At 36.1% G+C, this 24,570-nt stretch overlaps 1 long non-coding RNA gene across 1 annotated transcript in view; it reads left to right on the top strand.

The window, feature by feature from the left end:
- The first annotated feature begins 19,886 nt into the window (after nucleotides 1-19,886).
- The window catches only part of LOC144379262 (uncharacterized), a 218,607-nt gene continuing 213,923 nt past the window's right edge, over nucleotides 19,887-24,570 (top strand). The window contains exon 1 of the long non-coding RNA XR_013441969.1: nucleotides 19,887-20,513. This is a non-coding gene — a long non-coding RNA (uncharacterized LOC144379262). The remainder of the gene's footprint in view (nucleotides 20,514-24,570) is intronic.

The following is a 24,570-nucleotide window of genomic DNA, read 5'->3' as shown; positions in this document are numbered from 1 at the left end:
CTTTGTTCTGGTATCACTAATACTATATGTGTCAGTTACCTAAAAGGTAGAAATGAACATTTGAATTTGGCTCCCACAGAGAAAGGATTTTGTAGCTCCCTCATCACTATATCCCCTGCACCAAGAAGAATGCTAAGCCAAATATAGTGATTCAATAAAGTTATTGTGAATGAGTGAAAGACTTCCTAACCCAACAAATTATAGATAACCACTAGGAGCAGTGTGAAAAAATTTTGAGAAAACTCCATAAAAGTTTTGAGAATGTTTCAGATAGAAGAAAAACAGTAACAATACAGGAAAAACAATGGAAAGTCTTGCTCACTTTCCCTTTCTTTACATATGAACCATAAAATATCACCTGACTTTGAGGTGTTTGAGAAAGCATAAGGGACAGAGGAGATATTTAGAATGTGAATCCGACATTGCTAGGGGTAAAATTTTCAGTCAAAAACCAAATTCCTCCTGAAGCCTAGACTTTTGGAGAAAACCCCTTTGCTTGGGGACACAGAACAGTTTAAAAAAATTCTGACAAATGTATGTAATGTTAACAAACATTTATAAGGTTGTGATTTTCTGGAATTCTCAATTTCTATGTGTAATGAATAGAATTAACTGGGTTTTTATTTAGTTGGTTTTAATTAATACTGAAAGAGTAAGGAGGAGAGTACCAGCTATCTATATTATAGTAGGTGGGAGTGGGACCAGCTACATAGCTTGTAGGGCCCAGAATAAAAAGTAAATGCAGGAAGGTCCCTTGTTCAAAAATTATTAGACATTTCAAGACATCAACAGCAGAGCATTAAACCAAGTATGAGGACCTTGCACATGCAAGCTGGTGCCACAGGTCCTGGTTGGGAGTGATGCTAAGTGTGATAAGATGCGCTAAGATGGCAATCTGTGCTTCTATGAGCAAATGTTTTTGACACAGAAGCTATTTACATAAGAACCTAGTTGAATAATAGCTTAATATTATAATATTTTATATTTTCATTAACTCCGTTTAATACTGAATTCAACTGTATCTTTCCTTTTTAGAATGGTAAAATTGGGGCGCCTGGGTGGCTCAGTCAGTTAAGCATCCCGCTCTTGGTTACGGACCAGGTCACGATCTCAGGGTCATGCGACCAAGCCCTGCGTCAGGCTCCACACTCAGCGCAGAGTCTGCTTGTTCCTCTCTCCCCATCTGCACCTCCCCCCGCTTGCTTGCTTGTGCTCTCCCTCTCTCTCTCTAATAAATAAATACAACTAAAAAAAGAAATGGGAAAATTGGAGACCTATTAGACAGTATTAGGTGATAACTTATCTTCTGATTGAGGATTTCTCAACCAAAACAATGAGGCAAAGATAATTAACATTTATTAACCAATTAGTATGTGCTAGATGTTGCAGTTATATAGACTCATAAATCCTAAGGTTAAATCTTCGTTATTATCATAGAGTCATGTGTAATTAATGAAATAATTAATAAAATTAAGTAACCTGTCAAAGGATCACACTCTCAGTAGGTAACTAATTAAGAATCAAGATCCATATTTGTTTTAATATGAGGAAGGAGAAGCTTCTCTGATCATTCCTCTAACAGACCATGCATGCTAACCATCTTTTCTTTTTCTAGTATCTCCCAAAGGAAGAGAAGTTACTAAAATGATTGATTAGAGCCCAGGGCACATACTATATGTTAAAAAACACAAGCCCATGAATTTCTCTTGTTTTTCTCCCTTGTGATATACAGTTATTGTTGTTGTTTTTCTTTATTATTTATTTATTTATTTATTTTGTATAATCCCCTCACTCACTCTGTCAACTTTCTATTAATTCAGACGATGATTTCAATTTACATTGGGGGCCCCTACTATGCTTTAAACCTAAATCTCCTTTTACTGAGCTCTGCATTAGCATACTGAGATCTTATAAAGTTGTATTTTGACTCCTGCTTTGTTAGTGTATCTTCTGTCCTCAGCTAGAAGAATGGAATGATTGGCAGGGTAGTATTTATATACTTTTGAGTCTTTAAAGGCCATAGCATTTGACCTCATCCTTCACTTCCAACATCTTGGAGATATAGTAGCCACATAACTTCTGAAGTGGGCATGATTTGTACTCAAGTCAGGATCTGAAACTTGCTGGCGATGTCTGGATAGTCACTTACCCCCTCTATATTTATTATCACATCTATAAGCCAAGTGATACCAATTTCAGTTTTGTTTTCAGGGTGAAATGAGGTAATGAATGGATAATGTCTAACTGCAAAATCCACTCTACTTGACTCAAACAACAACAAAAATAGTAATTAGGAAAAGCTCTATTGTTGGTCAGGGTTCTCTAAAGAAACAGAGAGAGAGAGAGAGAGGGCATCAGGAGAAAGAGAGAGAGAGATGAGAGATTTATTATAAGAATTAGTTCATGTGGTTACAGAGGCTGAGCGAGCAGTCCCACTGTCTGCTTTCTGAAAATTGGAAAATTAGAGAAGCTAGTGGTATTACTCAGTCCCAGCCCTAAGCCCGAGAGCCAGTCTACTGAATCAAATGCTAACCTCTTTCAGAAACACCTTTACAGTCACAGCCTGAAATATTTTACCAGCTATCTGAGCATCCCTTAGCTCAGCCACACTGACACAAAATTAATCATCACAAGTTCAAACATGTATTTTTTTGGGGAAAAAAACCTAATTAAAAATATATTTTAAAAAAATCATTAGAAAAAGTATTTTTTGAAAATAGCTTGAGACTCCTGATAAAAAGCGAGTAAGAGAGGCATGCTGCATTTCAGATTAGATACTGCCTGATTAGAGTAGTTAATTACCTTATGAAAGCGAGGCCTTTTCAACTAGAAATGATTTCTGGAAGAATTTTATCAACTTGACATCCATAAAAGCTATTTTTGATCATATATGACAAAATTTGGCAAATATTCTAGTTTCTCATGTCTCTATAAAAGCTAAAAATGAAATATTAACCATTACTCAATGAGTGTGTTTCTATGGAGACTAACATAAATAATGTATATAAACTGCTTTCTAATAATACAGCTTATTTGAGGGCTAGAACTTCAAAGACTTAAAGAAATAGGATACTTTGGGGCGCCTGGGTGGCTCAGTCGGTTAACATCCTCTGCCTTTGGCTCAGGTCATGATCCCAAGACCCTGGGATTCAGCCCAGCGTCAGGCTCTCTGCTCAGCAGGGAGCCTGCTTCTCCCCCTCCCTCTCCCTCTCCCTCTGCCTGCCGCTCTGGCTCTGTCTACTTGTGCTCTCTCTCTGTGAAATAAGTAAATAAAATCTTAAAAAAAAAGAGCAAGAAATAGAATGCTTTAAGATCTTAAATGCATTAGGAAACACAAGGTCACAATTAATTCATGGCTAAGTTCCTTCCAAGAGCTTGATATGTCCGTATTCTATATTGGTGAGTAAACGGAAATTCATGTGTTTTATAGAAGATATATGTAGGTAGTGTTATTTATACACTGTTCTGAAAATGTAGGACATCTACTTGAATTCTCCTTCAGACAGATGGCTAGTTCATTTTCACAGGGACATAGGACACGGGAGTACATGCGGTTAGACCACATATATTATTTTTTTCCCTTAAAAAAGAGTTTTAGTTTTAGTTAAGTACTCTGACGTGCAGTTTGAGATCCAAAGTTCAGCCCCATAAAGCTTACAACAGACCATCTGGAACTAAAAATATTTAAGAACAGGTGTTATAAATTGGCCATTATGTCCATACAGGAGCAAGATGGTAGTTGAAAATCTGCTTTCAGGTAGAAGTACATCTTGATGGATATTTCAGAATAAATTATCTGCAGAATGTACTCTTAAGTGTCTAAATGAGTTTGTCAGGTTACATGACTTAAGAACATCTACTTACATTTTGGCAAATGTCAAATTAATTTTTCATTTTCAAATATTTTGTGCTTGATTGATCTTTTTACAATAAATACTTAAAGGAGATATTTTAAGTATTTATTGTAAAAAAAATTAATTTATAAAATAAAAATATCTTGATCAAGCAATAACACATGTGTCTTCTCACTATAGTGATATGTTTATATCTAACAATCCTTTTTAGCAAACATCTTTATTTTATATACATACTTTCCCTTCTTCAAGGAAAAAATATATAATCCTTTATTTTGGGAATTTCTTTTCATCTTAATGTAAGAGGGTCTTTGGTTGGCAAAACTGTTTTATTTCTGCCACAATATCATGGTCCACATTACATGCAAAAAACCAGTCTACAGTGTATGTAGTTCAGCTCATATCCAGTGAGAAATGAGAAAAAGGAACTCCTGGAATTTTGGGGTTTTTTTTTGTTTGTTTGTTTTTAATCCTGTGATATGATTGCCCTGACATCCTCCTAAATTTCTGTTTTGCCAAAGTTGAATTACTAGATTTTCTTTCTTTCTTTTCTTTTTATTATTTATATATTTATTTATTTTTCTTTTTTGAGTAAGAGAGAAAGAGAGAGCAGGGGGAGGCAGAGGGAGAAGGAGAGAGAGTCTTAAGCAGACTCTGAGCTGAACACAGAGCCCAACATGGGGCTCAATCTCATGACCCCGAGATCATGACCTGAGCTGAAATCAAGAGTTGAACTCTCAACCGACTGAGCCACCCAGGCACCCCAGATTTTCTTTCTTTCAAAGTAAAAATTGGGGTTTTGCTACTTGGAATAAAAGACCTTAGACTGATTTCCCATCAAGAACATTATTATATACTACTACATGAAAAGAACCATGCTAGGAGCTAGGTTTAGAGTTTATAAAGAAAAATAAAATTTAACCCTTATCCATGAAGAAATTGAAGTCAAATATAGAAAGGAGAAAACAAACTCCTAATATTAAAAGGAATATGAAAACACTTGCAATTGAAGAATATACAAATTGCCGTTGAAAACACAGGTTTCTGTAAAGATGGATTTCCTAAGCCAGAAAATTATGTGCCATTTTTTTTCCCTCCCCTTCACTTTTCAGATTCAATTTATTAACAGGTTTGTCCATCCTATGTATGGTCTTGAGTTCTTTGGATTTTTCTCTATTTCATTGTCTTACCTTCTTTAAGGATGTGGATTGTGTAGCATTTAAGAGAGTGAGCTCAGAAGTCTGAGTACCAGGGTGCCTGGGTGGCTCAGTTGGTTGGGCGACTGCCTTCAGCTCAGGTCATGATCCTGGAGTCCCAGGATCGAGTCCCACATCGGGCTCCCTGCTCAGCAGGGAGTCTGCTTCTCCCTCTGACTCTCCCCCATCTCATGTGCTCTCTCTCTCATTCTCTCTCTCAAATAAATAAATAAAATCTTAAAAAAAAAAAAAAAAAAGAAGTCCGAGTACCAGAACTCAGACCATACCACTATTACTTAGCAGATACTTCATTTGGGAAAAGTCATTTAAACTCTCCATAATTGGGTTTCATCATTAGTAAAGGTGAAAAAGAACCCCTACTCAAAAAGTTAAGTCTAAAGGAGATGTGTCATTTTAGCATCCACTGAAATAACAATCAGTATTAATTATTTGGTATTATTGCTGTACCTTTTTATTTGTTTCATGTACAGTCCACTCCCATTTATCCTTCACCCACCAACTGGACTTGTTTTGATTAAGGTGTAAGTGTGATCATTCCATTTATCTACTTATAGCTTTTCAGGAAATCCCATTTGCCTGCAGGATGAAATCCTAGTATTTTTTAAGAGCATGCTAGGCCTTTCATCCTGAACTCCTTGTTTATATATATATATATCTAGTTTCATATCTGTCCACTAATGTACCCTCTTCCAGCCGGTGCCCCTTCTCCTCACCTGCCAGATCTACTCTTGGTACTCCAGATTCTAGAAAGAATGAACTACGTACATTCAAGTCTTTAAATTGGCAATGCTGGGGTGTCTGGGTGACTCAGTGGGTTAAGCGTCTGCCTTCGGCTCAGGTCATGATCTCAGGGTCCTGGGATCCAGCCCCACATCAGGCTCCCTGCTCAGCGGGGACTCTGCTTCTCCCTCTGCCCCCCCCACTTGTGCACACGCATGCATGTGCTCTCTCTCTCGCAAAAATAAATAAAATCTAAAAAAATTAATAATAAATTGGCAATGTTGTTTCTCTTCTGAGTCCTGTACTTGCTGAATTCCCATTGCTCCCTTCAATCTGTCGCCACTCACCTCCTTTCCTTCACCTGGCAGACCTAGTGTTACCTCCTCCAGTAAGCTGTCCAATTGTTCCCTTTACTGCATTGTTTCCTTCTCTGTGTGTGCTTCCTGTGTGAAGCCTGTCCCGCCCCAGATCATAGGGTACAACCACAGTGTACTGAGATGTCCAGTTTCCTTGTCAATTCACTGTTACTTAAAGTCAGGACCAGAATTATTTAATTATTTTATGTTAGATCATACACACACACACACACACACAGAGTGTGTAATCTTTTTTTTTTTAAAGATTTTATTTATTCATTTGAGAGAGAGAATGGGAGAGAGAGCACGAGAGGGGGGAGGGTCAGAGGGAGAAGCAGACTCCCTGCCGAGCAGGGAGCCCGATGCGGGACTCGATCCTGGGACTCCAGGATCATGACCTGAGCTGAAGGCAGTCGCTTAACCAACTGAGCCACCCAAGCGCCCTGTTTGTGTAATCTTAATATTAATGGAGTTTATATTTAATAGGAAGAGGTAGTGTTTTCCTTGAGTCTTGAAAAAAAAGTGTTCCTGGTTTAAAAAAAAAAAAGGCAAAACTAAACAAAACCTCAGGAGAGCAGATTAATCAGAAGTTTAAGTCTGTGAACATTTATGAATTGCAAAAAAAGGAAAAAAGAGTGTTACATATATGTTCAGAAACCACAGTATGAACTATAGGTATAGATTACTGTTCCTTTATGTTCTTGTTTTACAAAATCAAACCCTGCTATTGAAATCTGGAAATATATGTATATAACATTATATGACTCTGTGTGGAGAGGGAACATGGCAGATTGGGAAAATTATATCGACACTATAAATATGGTGTCTCAGATTAGAATTCTTGACATCCAACATGTTGCCTGGTTAACCTTCAGCTACTTGGCTGATCTGATCACTGGTTTCCTCAGGCACATTTTGGGAAAATGGCTTTTTAAAGTCCCCTCTAGCTTTCAAAATCCTAAAATTACTGTCTGTTATGGGCTGAATTGTGTCTCCCTAAAATTTATATGTTGAATCCCTGATCCCTGATGCCTCAGAATGTAACTGTATTTGGAGATGGGGTCTTTAAAGAGGTGATTAAGTTAGAAGGAAGCCTTTAGGGTAGGCCCTAATCCAATCTGATTGGTCTCCTTCTAAGAAAAGGGAATTTGAGCACATAAACAGGTATCAGGGATATGCACACACAGAGGAAAGACCATGTGAGGACACAGCAAGAAGATGTCCATCTACAAATCAAAGGGATGTGGAGGCCACTTTTAGGCAGGTAGGCTTGAGGGATGGAATGTAGAAAGGATACACAGTGACCACCTGGTTGAATATAGACAGGACCATCAGATGACCCACTTCAAAATATCCAGGGCCCTAAACAACCAATGGGCTACTTACAGCCAGACACAGTTACCAAACAAGGGAGAATTCCAAATGTCGCCATATCTCCTCCTCTTCTCCCTATAACAACAGCCCCCATCTGCTGCCTCGGTGGAGACAACCTTTCTTCTGTTCTTCCTGCCGCTCCCTTGCAGTGTCTTCAATAAACTTCTATCTCCTTTGTTCGGCCTCTGGCGAATTCTTTTACGTCCCATGCTACTGGCTTCCACCAGACTGTGGCCCCACATTTGGGGCCCCCTTCTGATGGGGAGAGACACCCCATTTAGATACCACAAGGGAGAGGTCTTGAAAGAAACCAAACATGCTGATACCTGGATCTTGGACTTGCAGCCTTTAGAATTGTGATGGAAATTAATGTCTGTTGTTTAAGCCACCCAGTCTCCAGTATTTTGTTTTGGCGGTCCTAGCAAACGAATATACTGGATAAAGTAATTGATGTCAAAAATCAAAGTCGTGGTAGGCAGAATAATGTCTCCTGTAACGATGTCCACACCTCTAAGCAGTGGAACCTGGGGATATGTTGCCTTACATAGCAAAAGAGACTAGTAGGTGTGATTAAGGGGATGCTGAGACCTTGGATGGCCTAATTAACCTAATTATATGAACTTTTACAAGTAGAGGAAGAGGCACTCCACCTATCCTTACACTAGCGTTAAAGATGGGGCAAGGGAGCAATGAGTCAGGAACAAAGGCAGCCTCGAGAACCTGGGAGCAATGCTCAGCTGACGGCCCCAAGGAAAAGTTGATCTCAGACCTACAACCACAAGAGACCGAATTTTTTTCAACAATCCAAATAAGGAGAAAATGAGTTCTCCCCCAGAAATGCAGCTCTGACCATAACATTTAGTCCAGGGACACCTGTCAGACTTCTGACCTACACAACCATACAATAACAAACTTGTATTGTCTAAAGCTACTGCTTATGGTAAATTTGTTACAGCAACAATGGGAAACCTGCAAAATGTTCTGTTTCATCCAAAGTCTTCAGAACAGGATTTCAGTGTGTTTGCTGTGTGGGTATGCCCTGAAAGCTACAAGTTTCCTGTAGTTTTTCCTTTTTCAAGTATAAAATTCAACTGGCATCTTTTACAAACTACCTCATGTGCTTGTCACACAGCCTTTCATCCACGAATAGGCTGTAATTCACCATCATCTTGTTGACAAAGCTATGTTTCGTTTCACACATCATTGTTCATTAAATAATATGTACCAGAGCCTTAGTTCCATCCCACTTCAAAGTCCAACTGCTAACAAACTTATAGTCAATTAATTTTAGTGGGGGAAGAGCAGTTGAAAACTATACATGTTTTTCACCTTTGTAATTCATTTAGGAAATTTAGAAACTGTAAACCAATTACAATATAATATTTTAAAAACTATTTCCTAAAAGTTAATTATAGTGATATTGAATCTTATGTGAAAATGGAAAAGCATTTAATTATTTTTAAGCATTAAAATTTTTGTCTTTCCACTTATTTCAAAATTATAATTACTTCATTCTTTTTACTTTAGTATTTAATCTTAAATACAAAGTATCTATATTGCGTGTTGACCTAATTCCTGCTTTCAGTAATTTTCCAAATACATTTTCTGTAGTCCGAGAGGAAGAATTTCCTGAATACCATGTAAAAAATGTTGCTGTTATTTCTAAAGTCACTGTGTTGCTTATCTACTGTTATCCAGAAATATTGCTCATACTTTGATTTGATGAAAGGAGAAATAATATTTATACGGTTTTGATCAGTTTGCTGGCACGCTTTCCGTTTAAGTTAAAGCAGAACAAGAACATTATTGATCCATGTTGAGAGATGGAGCCGCTAAGCACGCAGCACAGTTTCCAACGCTGTGAAATTCTGCACTTGAAATGCAGCACTCACTAACTGTTTAACAGTGTTCTCCAGGGGAATTTTAACTACCTCGACAGCTGGTGGTGACAAATATAGCTAAAAATAGACCAAAAAGATTTCCTGGTTGCTGGGAGGTCAATTACATTGTCTAAACCAGAGAATTCAACAAGAAGGAATTATTCTAAATGTGTGTTTCACAACCATACAAGAATTGCTTGAAAGTGGGAAAGAATCAAAGAAATGAGATCATAGGTACAAAGGATTTTAAATTCCATGGGTTTATGAAGGACTATAAAGCCATGTATTACATTGAAGGAGATGCCTTTGGGGGAATAAAAAAAAAAAAAAATAGGCAAAGGAGACTAGGGAGGAAGTATTCACTATAGTTTGAATAAAAGGTGCATATCACAAGATATCAGCATATCAAAAAGAGTAGGAAGAATTTTCATTTAAAAGTAAAAACACAAAGTTGAAATGAAGAGCGGAAATTTGCAACTAAAAGGAAAAGTGTCTCAGAATGAACTATTAAATCCTAGCAGGTGTCCATCTGTCCTCAGGAAGTTTCAACTTCCGAAGTACACAAAGGTTTTTGAAGAAAAACAAGTTTTTACTTAAAATTTCACCCTGCTCCTAATCCTTTAAAATATAAAATATCTTTTTACTTGTAGCTTACTATCTTGATTTTTCTGTTTTTCACTTTTTAGAGAGAAGCACAATGTTGATCTTTAGAGATCTCAGTGGCTTTTCAGATATAAAATATATCCTAAATATCTGTAAATGTGAAAGATATAATGGGCATGTACATATTGAGAACATATTATTTCAGTAGAATAATGGACTTACATGGGTATTTATATACATGTGTGTGCATGTGTATTATGGTGCTGGACACAACAAATTCTGCAAGCAGCATCCATGTCGCATCTGATGGTAATTACTATTAAATGCACAACTACTCAGATCTGAGTCATTTGGTAAAGCAGTATGAACTAGGACTTACTTTGACTCTGTGGAGCATGCGTAAAATTTCTTCCCCTTATACTTTTCTACAAATCATAAGCTAAAGTTCAACAATTTTGACTGAAATATTAATTCATGTCATAGAAGAATATATCTTATTCTACTTTACTTTTTCACTTAAATCATATCTTTTAATTTGTAGGAATACTGTATTTTAGACTCTGGAGCCCGACTGCCTGGAGTAGAATAGCACTTGCACTCTTTCTTTGGGCTAATCTTGAGTTTTCTCATGTGTGTAAAGGGGGCTGTTTGGAGATTAAATGAGTTGACCTGAAAAGCAAGGAGAGCAGTACCTTATGTAATCAGCACTTGTTATTAGAACATAAACTAGTTCATCAACTGGTATAAATGACTAATAGCAGATATATGTAGATAGATCTATCTATCTATTTATCTATCTATCTATCTATCTATTTTTTTTTTTTTTTTTTTGAGAGAGAGCCCTGGAGTGAGCTTGTGGGGAGGGGCAGAGGGAGAGGGAGAGAGAGAGAGAGAATCTTGTGTGGGGGCTTGTTCAATTCCCATGACCCAGAGATGGTGACCCAAGCAGAAATCAAGAGTTGGATGCTTAACCAACTGAGCCACCCAGGCACCCCTCAGATTACTATTTTTTTTTTTTTTTTAATGTGGGAGAGCAAGTTACAGACCAGCCAATGATAGGCCCACGAGCTGCTCTTACTGGTAGGATAAAGCATTCATAACGAGACACTTGAAAGTGACACTACCTTGAGATGAAGCACCATCAACTTTTTCTAAAGTGTGTTCTGTGAGATAATCCAGGCAGTATAATTCTATCAAATGCTCCATAACATCCCAAGATAGTCTCCAAAATGTTGGCCAAGACTGAAATCATGATGGATTTCCCCAGGCAGCAATTGACATGAACATTAGTTTGAATAATAAATATATAATCCTAGTTCTGTTTAGGCTTTATTTGATTGTAAAAAGAAATTTACACTTGCTATTTCTAGAAAGAGGGACTGGAATTTGTTCAAGGATACATTTGGGACAATAATGGAGACAGACAATTACAGGAAAATCAAGAATAGAAATCATAGGATTGGAAAGTTTCAAGGAGACTGGAAATTGATGCTCTGTGTCTAAAGTAGTTCTAAGGATCTCAGAAACAATCCTTAATGGACACTCATAAAGATTCAACATGCCATCCATACTCAGCCACTCTGACTCTAACCTTTTGAATCAAATTGTTATCCTCCTGCTAAGGAAATGTAAGAATTGAAAGAATCTGACTTAAATAATAACTATCAGCTCTGAATAGATAGGCCACCTTAGAGATTATGGTACTACCTGGATTGTCTTTCTACAAGCTTTGTCAAATGAGATCTTGTGGCAAGAACTTGGTCACCCAAGATTGAATCCTCCACCAGACTTTGAGTTGGGCAATTTCTCTTTTAAATAATTTTGCATAGCAAATATGATTTGTTATTTTAAAAATTATTATCCTTTTTTGAACAGTATACACAAAAAAATATTAACCATCACCAGTTTTAAGTATATGATTCAATGAATTTTGACACTCATTGACATAGTTTTATAACTACCAGCACAATCAAATCCTAATAAAAAATATATCTTGCTAACCACAAAATGTTACCTTGTGCCCTTTTGTGGACATCTGCTCCCCTCAGCTGCTGGAAAACACTGATCTGCTATCACTATAGTTTTACTTTCTTTTAGGGTTTAATATTTATTCTGTCTTGTCAGAGAAAAAGAAAATTAACACCTTTATCTGCCTATTTATTTTTAGTTATGTGAGTCATCCTAGACTTTTATTCAATGAACATGTTATCTATATCCTATAGACATCAGTATCTTTACTAAAAGCTGTCGTTTTGAAAAGTTAAAAAATTACAAAAACCACATTAGGATAGGGAAATATGGTTGTGTTTTTGGATGTGAATATTACTAATTTTAAAAAAGGTGTTAGGGTGCCTTGGTGGCTCAGTCAGTTAAGCGTCTGCTTTCAGCTCAGGTCATGATCCCAGGGTCCTGGGATGGAGCCCTGCGTCTGGCTCCCTGCTCAGTGGGGAGTCTGCTTCTCCCTCTGTCTCTCCCCCTGCTCGTGTTTGCTCCCTCTCTCTCTCTCAACTAAATAAAAATCTTAAAAAAAACATTAAAAATAAAAATTAAATATTGTTATTTTATGATTGTCAAAGAAAAAAATTATTCTCAAACAGTATATTTTCCTCAAAACGAGATCTAGAATAGTATCTCAAATACCTGGATTATTTCTTATATTCCACTTGAACTGTCTAAACATCTTTTATATGTTGGAAGCAGAATACTTGGCAAATTTCTTGATTTAATACAATAGTATTTTATCTCAGAATATCACGGAAACATAAAGGGAAATGCTTCTCTAGTCTGATTTTAACTCCCAGTGAAATGTCTGATAATATGAAGGAAGAGTGTGGAGTAATGAGTGAAAGTCAATCCCTAGTACTTTTTATGGGGAAGCAGGAGAGCTTCACCTTAGAAATAAGAGTAGATTAAAACAAACAAATAAAAAGGCAGAAGTAAGGTTTGAAAGCATTTTCTAAATTGAATATATTTTAAAGACTAAACTCTTGGGGCACCTGGGTGGCTCAGTTGGTTAAGCGACTGCCTTCGGCTCAGGTCATGATCCTGGAGTCCCGGGATCGAGTCCCGCATCGGGCTACCTGCTCCGCAGGGAGTCTGCTTCTCCCTCTCCCGCTCCCCCCTCTTGTGCTCTTTCTCTCTCTCACTCTCTCTCTCAAATAAATAAATAAAATCTTAAAAAAAAAACAAAACATTTTAAAGACTAAGCTCTTATTTGGCATTAGATGAGCAAGTATAATAAAAGAGAAACTTATGAAAAAATATTTGATGTGCTTAACAGAATGTTCACAGATCTTAGGGATAAGATAGCAAAATTAAACATAATAAATATAGATAATATTTATTGAGTTCTTACTCTGTTTCAAGTACTTTTTAAAGCTCTTTCCAGATAGTAACATATTTGACCTTTTTACTAGGAGGTAGATATCAGTTATAACTCCAATTCACAAAAGGTGAAAATGAGATACACATAGTTTAAACTAATTGTCCATGTTCAGAAAAATAGTGAGTTGGATATCCAGTGTTCAAGCCCAGAACCCTCTTAACAATTGAGAAATAATATAAGAAGTCTTATTTATATCTTATACTATCAAAGATCAGAGGTTATCTATACCAGAAGTAGAGGACAAGGTTTCCTTGGATCCTTATTTTCCATATATTTTTTTAATTTATTAAAATGAGGAGGATAATTGTTCTTGCCTAATATTCCCTTTTCCTTTTATATCTCAGAATAAATTATACCTATAAGATATATATCCCCTCTAGAAAAGTAGACGCTCATAAGTAAAATACTTTGAAATCATTTATTTTTTTCTATTTCTAAAGACATTTAGAAAATCTCTCCAGAACTCTCTTGTGGGCACAACAGAGAAAGTTAGATTTGTACTTCTTGGAAATGTTAACAAGGATTACTGATTTACACATAGATGATTTACTGGACTGAGATTTCTATGATAGCCAAGGAAATAATTTGTCGAGCATTAAAATGGCAATTCCCACAATGTGTGTCAAATTGTCCCACTAAAGTAAATCTAAAATGTGAAAAGAGTGAAACTATCCTTCTGAATGGCTGTGAATATCCTCTAATGGAGCTTACTTCAATCTGGCAGGGCCTCCTTTAACAAGAATTTTTATTACTAAATACAGAATATATGAGTGTCTACAATTTAAGTTTGAGATGACTAATTATTTAAAATTATCATTTTGAGATGTCAATTTTATTCAACTTTGCAGGACCTCTATACCCTTCTACTAAACCCATACCACTACCCTTTCAGAATATGAGTATATTCACATTGGAGAAGTGTGGGCTTAGAATAAAATATTGAAGGCATGGTTTTCTGTTATATATATATATATATATGTATATATATATATAAGATTATATACATATATATTCATTGTAAGAGATAACTCATGAACTGCATGCAAAATCAGCACTCATGATTATTAAGCATCTCTGTAGATGGTTTACATTTGATATACTATTTTAAATAACTTTTTAAGATATAATCTATCAGCAGTAAGTTGTGTCCATTTAAAGTCTACAAGTAGATGAATTCTAAAAGATCTATGAATTTGTACAATCACAGTCACATTTAAGATATAAAATATTCCAGTCATTTCTCTTTCCTCATTCATGTCCTCATTTCCTAATTCTTCATCCCTCAATTATTGCTATGCTTCCTCTCTACTCTTTTGTGACTGGATTTTTTCTCTCAGCATAATGATTTTGAGATTCATCTGTTATATTGCTTGTATCATTAATGTATTCCTTTTTATTGCTGAGTAGTATTCCATTGAATGGATATGCCATAATTTGCTTATCCATTCTTTTGATGAATATGTGCACTGCTGCCAATTTTAGCTTTTATGAATAAAAGTGTATGAGATTTTACATGAACTTGTCATTTCCCTTCAGTAAGTTTCTAAGATTGGAATGGCTGAACCACATAGTAACTTTATATTAGTTTTCAGGAAACTAACAGATTATTTTTCAAATAAATCATACCATCTTAGATTACCAGCAAAAAGTATGCAAGTTTCAGTTATTGTATATACCCACCAACACTTGCTATTGACATTTTTTTTTTTTAGTATTATCTACTTTTTATAATTGTTATCTATGGTAAGATTCAGCATGTCATTTCTCCAACATTAGTAGAAACAGTCCTCTTATTATGATGCATTATTGTATGTTCAAATAATCGACTATATAATATAAAAACAAGGAGAGCTGGCTTGAGAGAAATATAGCAGGGAAGACTTCAAAAACCATTGTTACTCTAGGCTCTGTAAAACAAAACAGAAAAATAAAATAATAATGATACTAATGCAAACTAAGGACTAAGAATAATTATTTATGAGGAAGTAAGATAGTTCCATTATGGCTGTTGTGAAAATTAATGAAGGGAAACCTCACTAAAATGGAGTTGAAATGCCAGAATGGGGAGTTCTCATGCCCTACCACTCCTCATCAATGGAAGACCCCAACAGGAAAGAAGTGGTACCTTGCAAGTCAATATTACTTGACTACCCCAGCAGCAGGAGGAAACGTTTCCTTCTCCAACAACAGCTTAGCCAATGAGAGTTTGTCACAACTCAGCCAATGAAAAACCACTACACTTTGAGCCTCCAGTTTACTACAAAGGACTTTCTGTTTATAACACCCCTCCCAACTTCCCCCTTTCCTCTAAAGAAGATCTTTCCTGTTTGTGCTTCAGACTTGCCTATGGTTTTGCCTTAGCTTGCATGTCCTGAATTGTAATTCTCAAATAAATCCATTTTTGCTGGTAAAATAACTGACAGTTTTATTTTTAGGGTTAACATTGCCAATATGATAATTTTGTTCAGTTTTCAGTACTATAATGTGAAGTTATTTAATTTATGAATGTATTTTAATTAAATTAATGTAGAATGTTCACCATAGAATAGTTGGTTTCTAGAGCAAATAATCCTAGAAATAGACAGAAAGGTGAATCTTCATGAATCATTTGTCAAGAATGTTGTAAAAGAATTTAGGCATAGAAGGATAGGGAGGAAGATAGGTGAGACTAAGTGATCTCTGGTGTCCTTTCCAAGTCCTTCATTCAATCAGTTTTTAAAATCTATTTGATAGCCTATTAGAAGTAATTCACACTAAGAGAAAAAATATAGGTTTATAAGAAAACAAACTATGTAGTTATATTGCATTTTAAATATTTCGGAATAATTATCATCTTATAAATTGTATAAAGAATACTGTTATTTTATAAAACAAATTCAGTTCCATATTTAAAAAAATAGTGAAAGGAATCTTTCCTTTTCTTCTTTTTGTTGAAGTAAACATGCTCTCCCTATTACCATGAGCCACAGGACATATAATACAAAAGGGGGTACAAAATATGATTAAGAGTAGAAGTAGGGGCAAAAGAAAATGGATAGCATTAAAGTGCTATATTAATATCTACAGTGAAATGTCATTAAGTCATCAATTTTTTTTTGCCACATGGGTCTATAGATTAACTCATCTGAAAGAATGAATTGATTTATAGCCACATCATATTTTTGGGTTAAAGGCAAAATGTAAAAAGGGTAATTAATCTCCAATTAGCATTATATTTTACCATGTTGGAAGCTATTCAATAAAAAAAAAAATCACAAATGAGTGAATACCAAGAAGAAATACTATATAATGGCCACTTTTGAAATGCAAAAATGAAAGATCACCTCTTTCTGTTTATAATATTCACTACCGCTTTACAATTCTGTTAACATAATCTTAGAAGGGGTTACAAATAGAGGACAATGAGGTTTAGTTTAATTTCATATCGGCACAGAGTTTAGTTGATTTTGGTTTTGACTTCATAATGATAACAAGGAGCTGGGTGTAATTATTTGTTTAGAGAAATTTGCTACAACAGAGTTCCCTATTTTGGTAGTATTTTCTTTACTCTTAGGAAATGCCCTAGAATTGCCTCTTTCCACCAGATTTCTTACTGGTATGTTATGAATGATTAAAGAAAATCTAAAGGGTGCCTGGATAGCTCAGTCAGTTGAGCATCTGACTCTTGATTTTGGCTCAGGTCATGATCTCAGGGTCATAGTCTCAAGGTCCTGAGATCTAGCCCCATGTCAGGGTCAGGCTCCATGTGGAGCCAGCTTAAGATTCTCTCTCTCCCTCTCCCCCTCCCTGCCTCTCTCCCTCTTAAAGAAAAAAAACAAACAAAAAACACACACACAAAAAGCTAAATTTGCCTTAAAAATGCCTTAAAAAATAAAAAAGCACAGAAATTTAACTCTGTAGTATCTCAACCACTGCATCTAAGTATATTTGTATGTATTTGTGGTTTCAGAATATTATATTGGCATTTATAAATACCAAATATATTCAGACACATTTCAGTCAAAATTGAGTTCCTAGTGGGGGAGACATTAGGGAAAGGGTAAATGGGAATTGATGACCATCTCTCTTCTTCAGCAGCTCAGGAAAACAGCTGAGACCCGACTTGAAGGGCAAGCGTTCCACCTGCCTAGCCTGAAATGAGCTAATTGCCTACCTGTCAATTCATCCTTCTGTTTCCCTTCACTCATAGATGGCTTTAAACAATGTGAAATTCTTTATCTCTCTGAATGCAAAGAGGAGGGCAGGACTTGAAGAAACCAGTGGTCCTTTATGCTATTTACCATTTCACATTTTTAAATACAGAATGCTATCAAAGCAGGGATCAACTTTTCTGTGTGCTATTTTTAAAGAGAGGAGCTTTCTTTAGTGTCTTAGATACTGGTAGTGTTGTATTTGAAATTCATAAACAGGATTAAGTTGGCTAAGCACGTTCATTTAAAACTTAGATATTTTTATGGATTCTCCCTAGCCCTCTCGATGTAGAGAATCTCTAAAATACAGGCCCAATACCTTGAACACTAACTATGGAATAATCAAGTTTAAGATGGGTATTTTCTTTTTGGAGGGAGCTAGGGAAATCTTCTTATTAGAATGCAACTTTGTATCTAAATAGGTTATATAAGAGATCCTTAGTAAAATGATACAGTTTAAAATACAAGTTAAGGTGGGGTGCCTGGGTGACGCCTGGGTGGCTCAGTTGGTTGAGACTGCCTTCAGCTCAGGTCATGATCTCCAGGTCCTGGGATGGAGCCCCAGGTCAGGTTCCCTGCTCAGTGGGGGAGCCTGTTTCTCCCTCTCCCTCTGCCACTCCCCCTGCTTGTGCACTCTCTCACATTCTCTCTTTCTCTAATAAATAAATAAAATCTTTAAAAAATACAAGTTAAGGGGAAAAAATTTCCTGGATGTTTGGAAGGCCCCAAATTCCCTCATATTAACTCATTATCCAATCAGTGATCAGCAGTCGCTCTGCTTCTTTAACCCTCTTGTTAGTATCCACAGATTCTGGAGGTATGTATACAGCCCTGTAGTAGAGTTTATCATCTGGCTGTCCTGGCTTCTTCAGCAATACAGAGTCCTCTGCAATGGTATTGGGGAAAAAAAAAAATCTCCGTTGAGCACAAACTATAAGGAAACCTTAACTGCTAGTTGTCCTGAGGCATACAGAGACAAATCGACTTAGGGACCCCTCATAAAATTTACAGTCCAAAGGGGAGATACACCTGTAAAAAGCACACCTGTATTTAAAGTCCATATCCTCCATATTAACTGTCTGAAAAATGATTTGAAGAGAAAAACGCACGAATGAATCATATGGAAAGTGATATCATTCTATATAAATGTAAGTGCTCAAAAATACTATGTTAATTTATTAGTGCTGTTGGGAGAGGTTTTGGACAGAAATAGCTCCAGGAATGGCAATTATCCTGAGACAATGAAGCTCTCCAAATAACAGGTATGATAGAAATGATGTTCCCTGAGTAGTGTGGTCATGGAACAGAAAAGGTAGATTTTTGTTTCCTACCCGAAAAATGGTGAAAATATTCATTGAAAGCATAATAGATGTGTGTAGCAAACTAACATGTAATACGATTATAGGTTCAGGCAAAGGAATAGGCAGCAAAGTGATAGTGAAGACAGGAATCCAAGAATTTATCAGAAAATGAGCTGATTTAGACAAGCCACATTTTGTTTAACAAGATCCAGGTTCCTTTTGTGGCCATACATATTTTTCATAAAGTTGTAATTCTTGTTTAACACAGAATAATATTATGGAAGCTTAAAAAAAAAAAAAAAGGACAGTAGGTGCTCAGGACAGGATTGAGGGCAGAGGTTGGGGGTTGGAAATTCTTCCTGGGGGGTTGATACTTTAGGCGTACATTTAGGAATTTGTCCTTGTCAGTTAGGGCTGTCATAACAAAGTACCATACACTAAGGGGTTTATAACAACAGAATTTTTTTTTTTTCCTCACAGTTCTGGAGCCTGGAAGTTCAAGATCGGGGCACCAGAGAGGCCTGGTTTTGATGAGAGCCCTCTTCTGGATTGCAGACAACTGTCTTCTCATTATATCCTCACATGGGAGAAAAGGAAGGGGGGAGAGATCACTGGGGTCTCTTTTAAAGGAGAACTAATCCCATTCAGAGGACTCTACCCTCAATACCTAATCACCTTCCAAATACCATCTCCTGGGGGGTTAGAATTTTGGCATTTGAATTTTTCAGGGACAAAAGGATGCAGTCCATAAAAAATATATATAATTAAAAGTCAGGAAGGTAGAGCTTTGAAAAGAGCTTTTTGGAGAAGTATAAGAAAGTTTCCAGTAGTATATTCAAGAAAGTAGGCATAATTTGATGTAAATAAAACATGGGCACAGGAAGGAAGTAATTTCATTATAAATATTTTAAATAGCTTTATGTATCTATAGATTGGCACAAGTTATCAAAACATGTAAAAATACTTGTTGGATACTTTAAAGAGAAGTTTCTTCACATATGTTTAGGAAGGCAAGTTTTTTCCCATTGTCATTAACTCAGGTAACAGAAAATCAATTTGGGCCCAACTTGTAACCCTCCCTCCATTTTTTTTTTCTTTAGCGATTATGAATTTGCCATAGGAGAGCTCAGAATGTAATGAATAAGTGAATTTTGAGAAAGGATTTGAAGTAGAGAAGAGTAACCCAGCAAGAAAACAAAACAAAACAAAGATGATTATTACCTAATACAGATAACATGAAGAATGCATCAGTAAGTAGGTTGTAGAATGCAGCATGTTTAGGTTAAGGCAATGGAAAAATATAAAGTTTTTATGAGGAATATCAGGGAGGATTTTTCCACTTAAATTAATAGAAAAGTGATTACCTGGTGAAAATGATATTTAAAGTGAAGAGAAGGTGACTTTTTCAAATATGTCAAAAGCTCTGGAAAAAATTAATAAATTGACTCTTATCTGAGAAGTCAGTGAATCTTTCAATAAGAGGTTTAAAATCAAGAGACCATTCAGAATGAAGCTGTCACTTAAATGGCAAATGTCTGTTAGAGAAAGAGGCGGGAAGTGATTATGGTAATTGACCCAGCATTGTCCTTAAAGGTGTTCTTGGCAGCTTCCGGAATGACTCAACTGATAAAAGGTAAGTTATAAAATGTTATATAGCTCCCTTCTTGAGAGCAGTATACCTGTATGAGGAAAAAGGAAAACTGGCAAAAAAATGATAAGTGAAAAAAATGTTCACATTCACAGGGAAAATTAACCTGTTTGGTTAGCGATGAAGTGACAATAAATCAGATGTGTGTGCCAAGGAGAGATTATAGATGAAACATTCATTGAAGTTACCCACGGCGTTCAAATGTATGATATATACTCTTTAGGTTTAAGTGACCTTGAAAGTTTATACTTAAATAGAAAATCAATTGTTCGTAAGTAATGGATACATAGAACAGTGGGGGTAGCATAGAGCTTTGAATACAAGCAGTTGCTTTAGAGATTCGTGCCAGGTGCCATTTGCTCTATATTTCCCAACACAGATCTCTGTTCATTCAGTATCACTGCATTGCCACATTCTACCGGAAACTTCATTCCTAAGAACTTCTAACTTTAAAGGAATGTAGGACTTTAAAGATCATAAAATAAATGAGAAATTAGGAAGGGGTATAGATTTGGGGGGAAATTCTATAAATTTCAATATGGTAATACCTTATCTAATATCCTCCCTCAAAATAAGAAAGAGCTTTGGAAAAAGATTTAGAATGCCTTAGTACTTTTGGAATTGCACATCGTGATTTCATAACCACCAAATCCTATTTTCTTCCTCCTCACACTTGACGAGCGATGTAACCCTGTTTTCAGTTTCTTTCATCTTGAGAGTCTTTATTTTGTTCTCTATCCCTCATCATTTTTTTATTCTGTTATTTACCAGATTTTTGTTATTTGCTCTTTCCTAAACATGGCTCCTAAATGGATTTATTCCTCTCATGATTTCTTTTTTTTTTTTTTTTTTTTAAAGGTTTTATTTATTTATTTGAGACAGAGAGAGCACATGAGAGGGGGGGAGGGTCAGAGGGAGAAGCAGGCTCCCTGCCGAGCAGGGAGCCCGATGCGGGACTCGATCCAGGGACTCCAGGATCATGACCTGAGCCGAAGGCAGTCGCTTAACCAACTGAGCCACCCAGGCGCCCCCTCTCATGATTTCTTTTAAATTCTCTACTGATGTACTTTGAAAATTCACTTCACTATTGACAGCTCTCAAATTCAATATTGACAACTCTCAGATGCTCTGCTCCGGCTCTAGATACTTATTTTCATCTCTTGGCTTGTGGCTCCATCTTAGTATGGTGTCTGCTCTTGGCAGCCTATCAAACAAAAACCTATTCATCTTCCCCTCTTTGATAATATCAGCAACTCCTGAGCCTGCCACTATTTTCTACTAAAAATCTACCACATTTTTTCTTGTTCTTTCTCTTTTATATCTCATCAAACATTGTCACACATGCATTCTTTCTTACTTTATTCTGGCGATGGAACGTTCACTCAGTTTTTTGCAGTAGCTTCCCGAATGTTCTCCCTGACTCAAATTTCAGATGTCCAAATCCATTCTATAACTGACACTAGATTGTTTCTTGTCTTAATCCAACGATCTCTCCATCATATACCATTCAAATTCCTTCGCGTCCAACCTGATAGCCTGCAAAAGACATGTCTAACTTTTATTTTATAATATTTGAGACATTTCACATTGTATCTCCAACTTTGCTTTCCAGACCGAGTATCCTTAAACCTAATTCAAACCAAGCAGAATGCTTTGATGTTTTCTGACAATATCTTTCCCATGTTCAAACTGTTCCTTCATCCTGAGATAGAATCCTACAACCAGATTGGTCTCCAACTTAGAGCCTGCCTTAAGAAGCACTCAGTATAAACTTTCATTGGTCTTTTTGACCCAAAAGTAATCACTTCCTCTTCACCGCTCGAACTACAGAATATTTAAACTTGTATAATAGCATTTATCACATTCTGCTTTGTATTAAGGCAATCCATGCAATAAAGCCTAAATCCATGTGGTCAAAAAAACACAGGGGCCAACCTACAATCAAGTCAGAAATAGTGACTTTATGCAGAAAGGGTGACTCACCAGAGAAGTATCTTTTGTAAGGTTCGGCTTCCCATGGAATGATTTTGAGAAAGGTCTAAGGAAAGCATGAGTTTTGGATCAGTCACTTTTTTCTGCAGCAAGATTAGAAGTGGAGATCAATTAGTCATTGCATGCTCTCTTAAAGTGAAGATGACTTAGTAATTGGGTATTTCTAATTATAAATATAAATAGCAAAGAGAGGCTGGGAGTGTGATTGGTAAGAAAAGGTATCTCTCTAAAAGGAGATCATTAATGCATTTTACAGCTTCTCTATGACTAGGGAGATACAGCACTTCCTGTTAATTTAGTAGCTGTCATGTTCTGTGTCTGCTCACACCCTTTTCCCCAGGCTGATTAACGAGAGGGTTTTTTGTCTTTTTTAGTTCAAGCCGATTTTTACTTTCTTTACAGACAGTATTTAACATTGTCTCATATCTATATATGATATTCTCTACCACTTGAGAAGACAGACATTACATCTCAGGAAAAATGGTATAACTGATTGTTCAAAACACAGTTTCAGAATGACACGGGGTCTAGTACTAGATCCTCTATTTTGTAGCTTTTGTATAATTTCATCTGCTTGGGCTGTTTTCTCAGTAATAAGATGGAAATAATAGTATAATATCTCATAAGCTTGTAATGAATAATGAAGTAATAATTCTTATAAATTGTGTTGCATGGTGATTGGCCTTCAGAAGTGCTCAAAAAAGCATTACATTATATTTCATTATTTCTATTCAGTAGTACCAAGATCTATACATAACAGACTTCTATAATCACAGAAAAATAAAATTAAGAGAAAAATACACTCTGTTATCAAAACTTGAAGACAGCTACTTTTTTTATTGTGATATAGTTATATATCTATATATCTATATAAAATCAGAAGTTGTTTTAATTTTTTGCTTTATAAAATCCAGTTATAAACATTTATGTTTAACGTATGTTTATATATACATATATTTTTCTGTTTGGGATCGTTTCTTTAGAAGATATTTTGTGAGGTAAAATGGTTCTTTTGAAATCGTATTTTTATATGTTTAAGTCACATAAAAATGGATTATTGGGAATTATGGGGTTTTTTTATGAGCACAGTCCAAATTTATGAGAGAAATTAAAAACACTAAGAGAAATACACAATGGAAAATTTTGGTCTTTTTTAAAGTTTACATAAATAATCATTAACTTTACAATAACCCCATATACATATATATATACTTCATAGGTCCCGTTAAAAAGCACGTACTGGCTGGGGCGCCTGGGTGGCTCAGTCGTTGGGCGTCTGCCTTCGGCTCAGGTCATGATCCCAGGGTCCTGGGATCGAGTCCCACATCGGGCTCCCTGCTCGGCGGGAAGCCTGCTTCTCCCTCTCCCACTCCCCCTGCTTGTGTTCCTGTTCTCGCTGTCTCTCTCTGTCAAATAACTAAATAAAATCTTAAAAAAAAAAAAAAAAAGCACATACTGGCTAATGCAGCGCAATTTCCAAGTGGACAAAACACTGCAAAAAGCTTCATGCCACCAGGAAATCCCAGCAATCTGGCCCCGAGAATAGAGAAGAAAATGTTGCACACAAAGCAGATGATGACCCACTCCAGCCTGGAGAGAAGAAGCATCCAGAACCTACACAGTCAGTCCTGCTCCTCGTCGTCCTGGCCGCTCAGGACCCCCCACAGCTTCTCCATGGTCCTGCTCCCCACACACTGGCAGCCCCGCTCGCAGGACCCCTATGCCCTCCCTAATTTTTCAGCTCCCTTTAAAACATTTGCCCATACCCATTGACCCCAAAATTCAAATGTTGGAAGTTTGTATTATAGAAATAAAAATACAAATATTAAAAAAAAAAGCTGGGGCAGAGACACAGAGATCCTGCCCCCGTTTTTATTCCCCAACAAACCATCACTCTATTTATTTCATTGTAAACTATTTATCAATAAAGGCTTTTTTCCCCTCACAAAAATATATTTTATATCATTATATTAATATATTAAGACATATTTTATTATTATATTAATATTATATATTAACACAATATTATATATTAATATTATTATATTAT

This window comes from Halichoerus grypus, chromosome 1 (assembly GCF_964656455.1).
Source record: "Halichoerus grypus chromosome 1, mHalGry1.hap1.1, whole genome shotgun sequence".
Classification (NCBI taxonomy): Eukaryota; Metazoa; Chordata; class Mammalia; order Carnivora; family Phocidae; genus Halichoerus; species Halichoerus grypus.
This window is presented reverse-complemented; position numbering and strand designations above follow the sequence as displayed.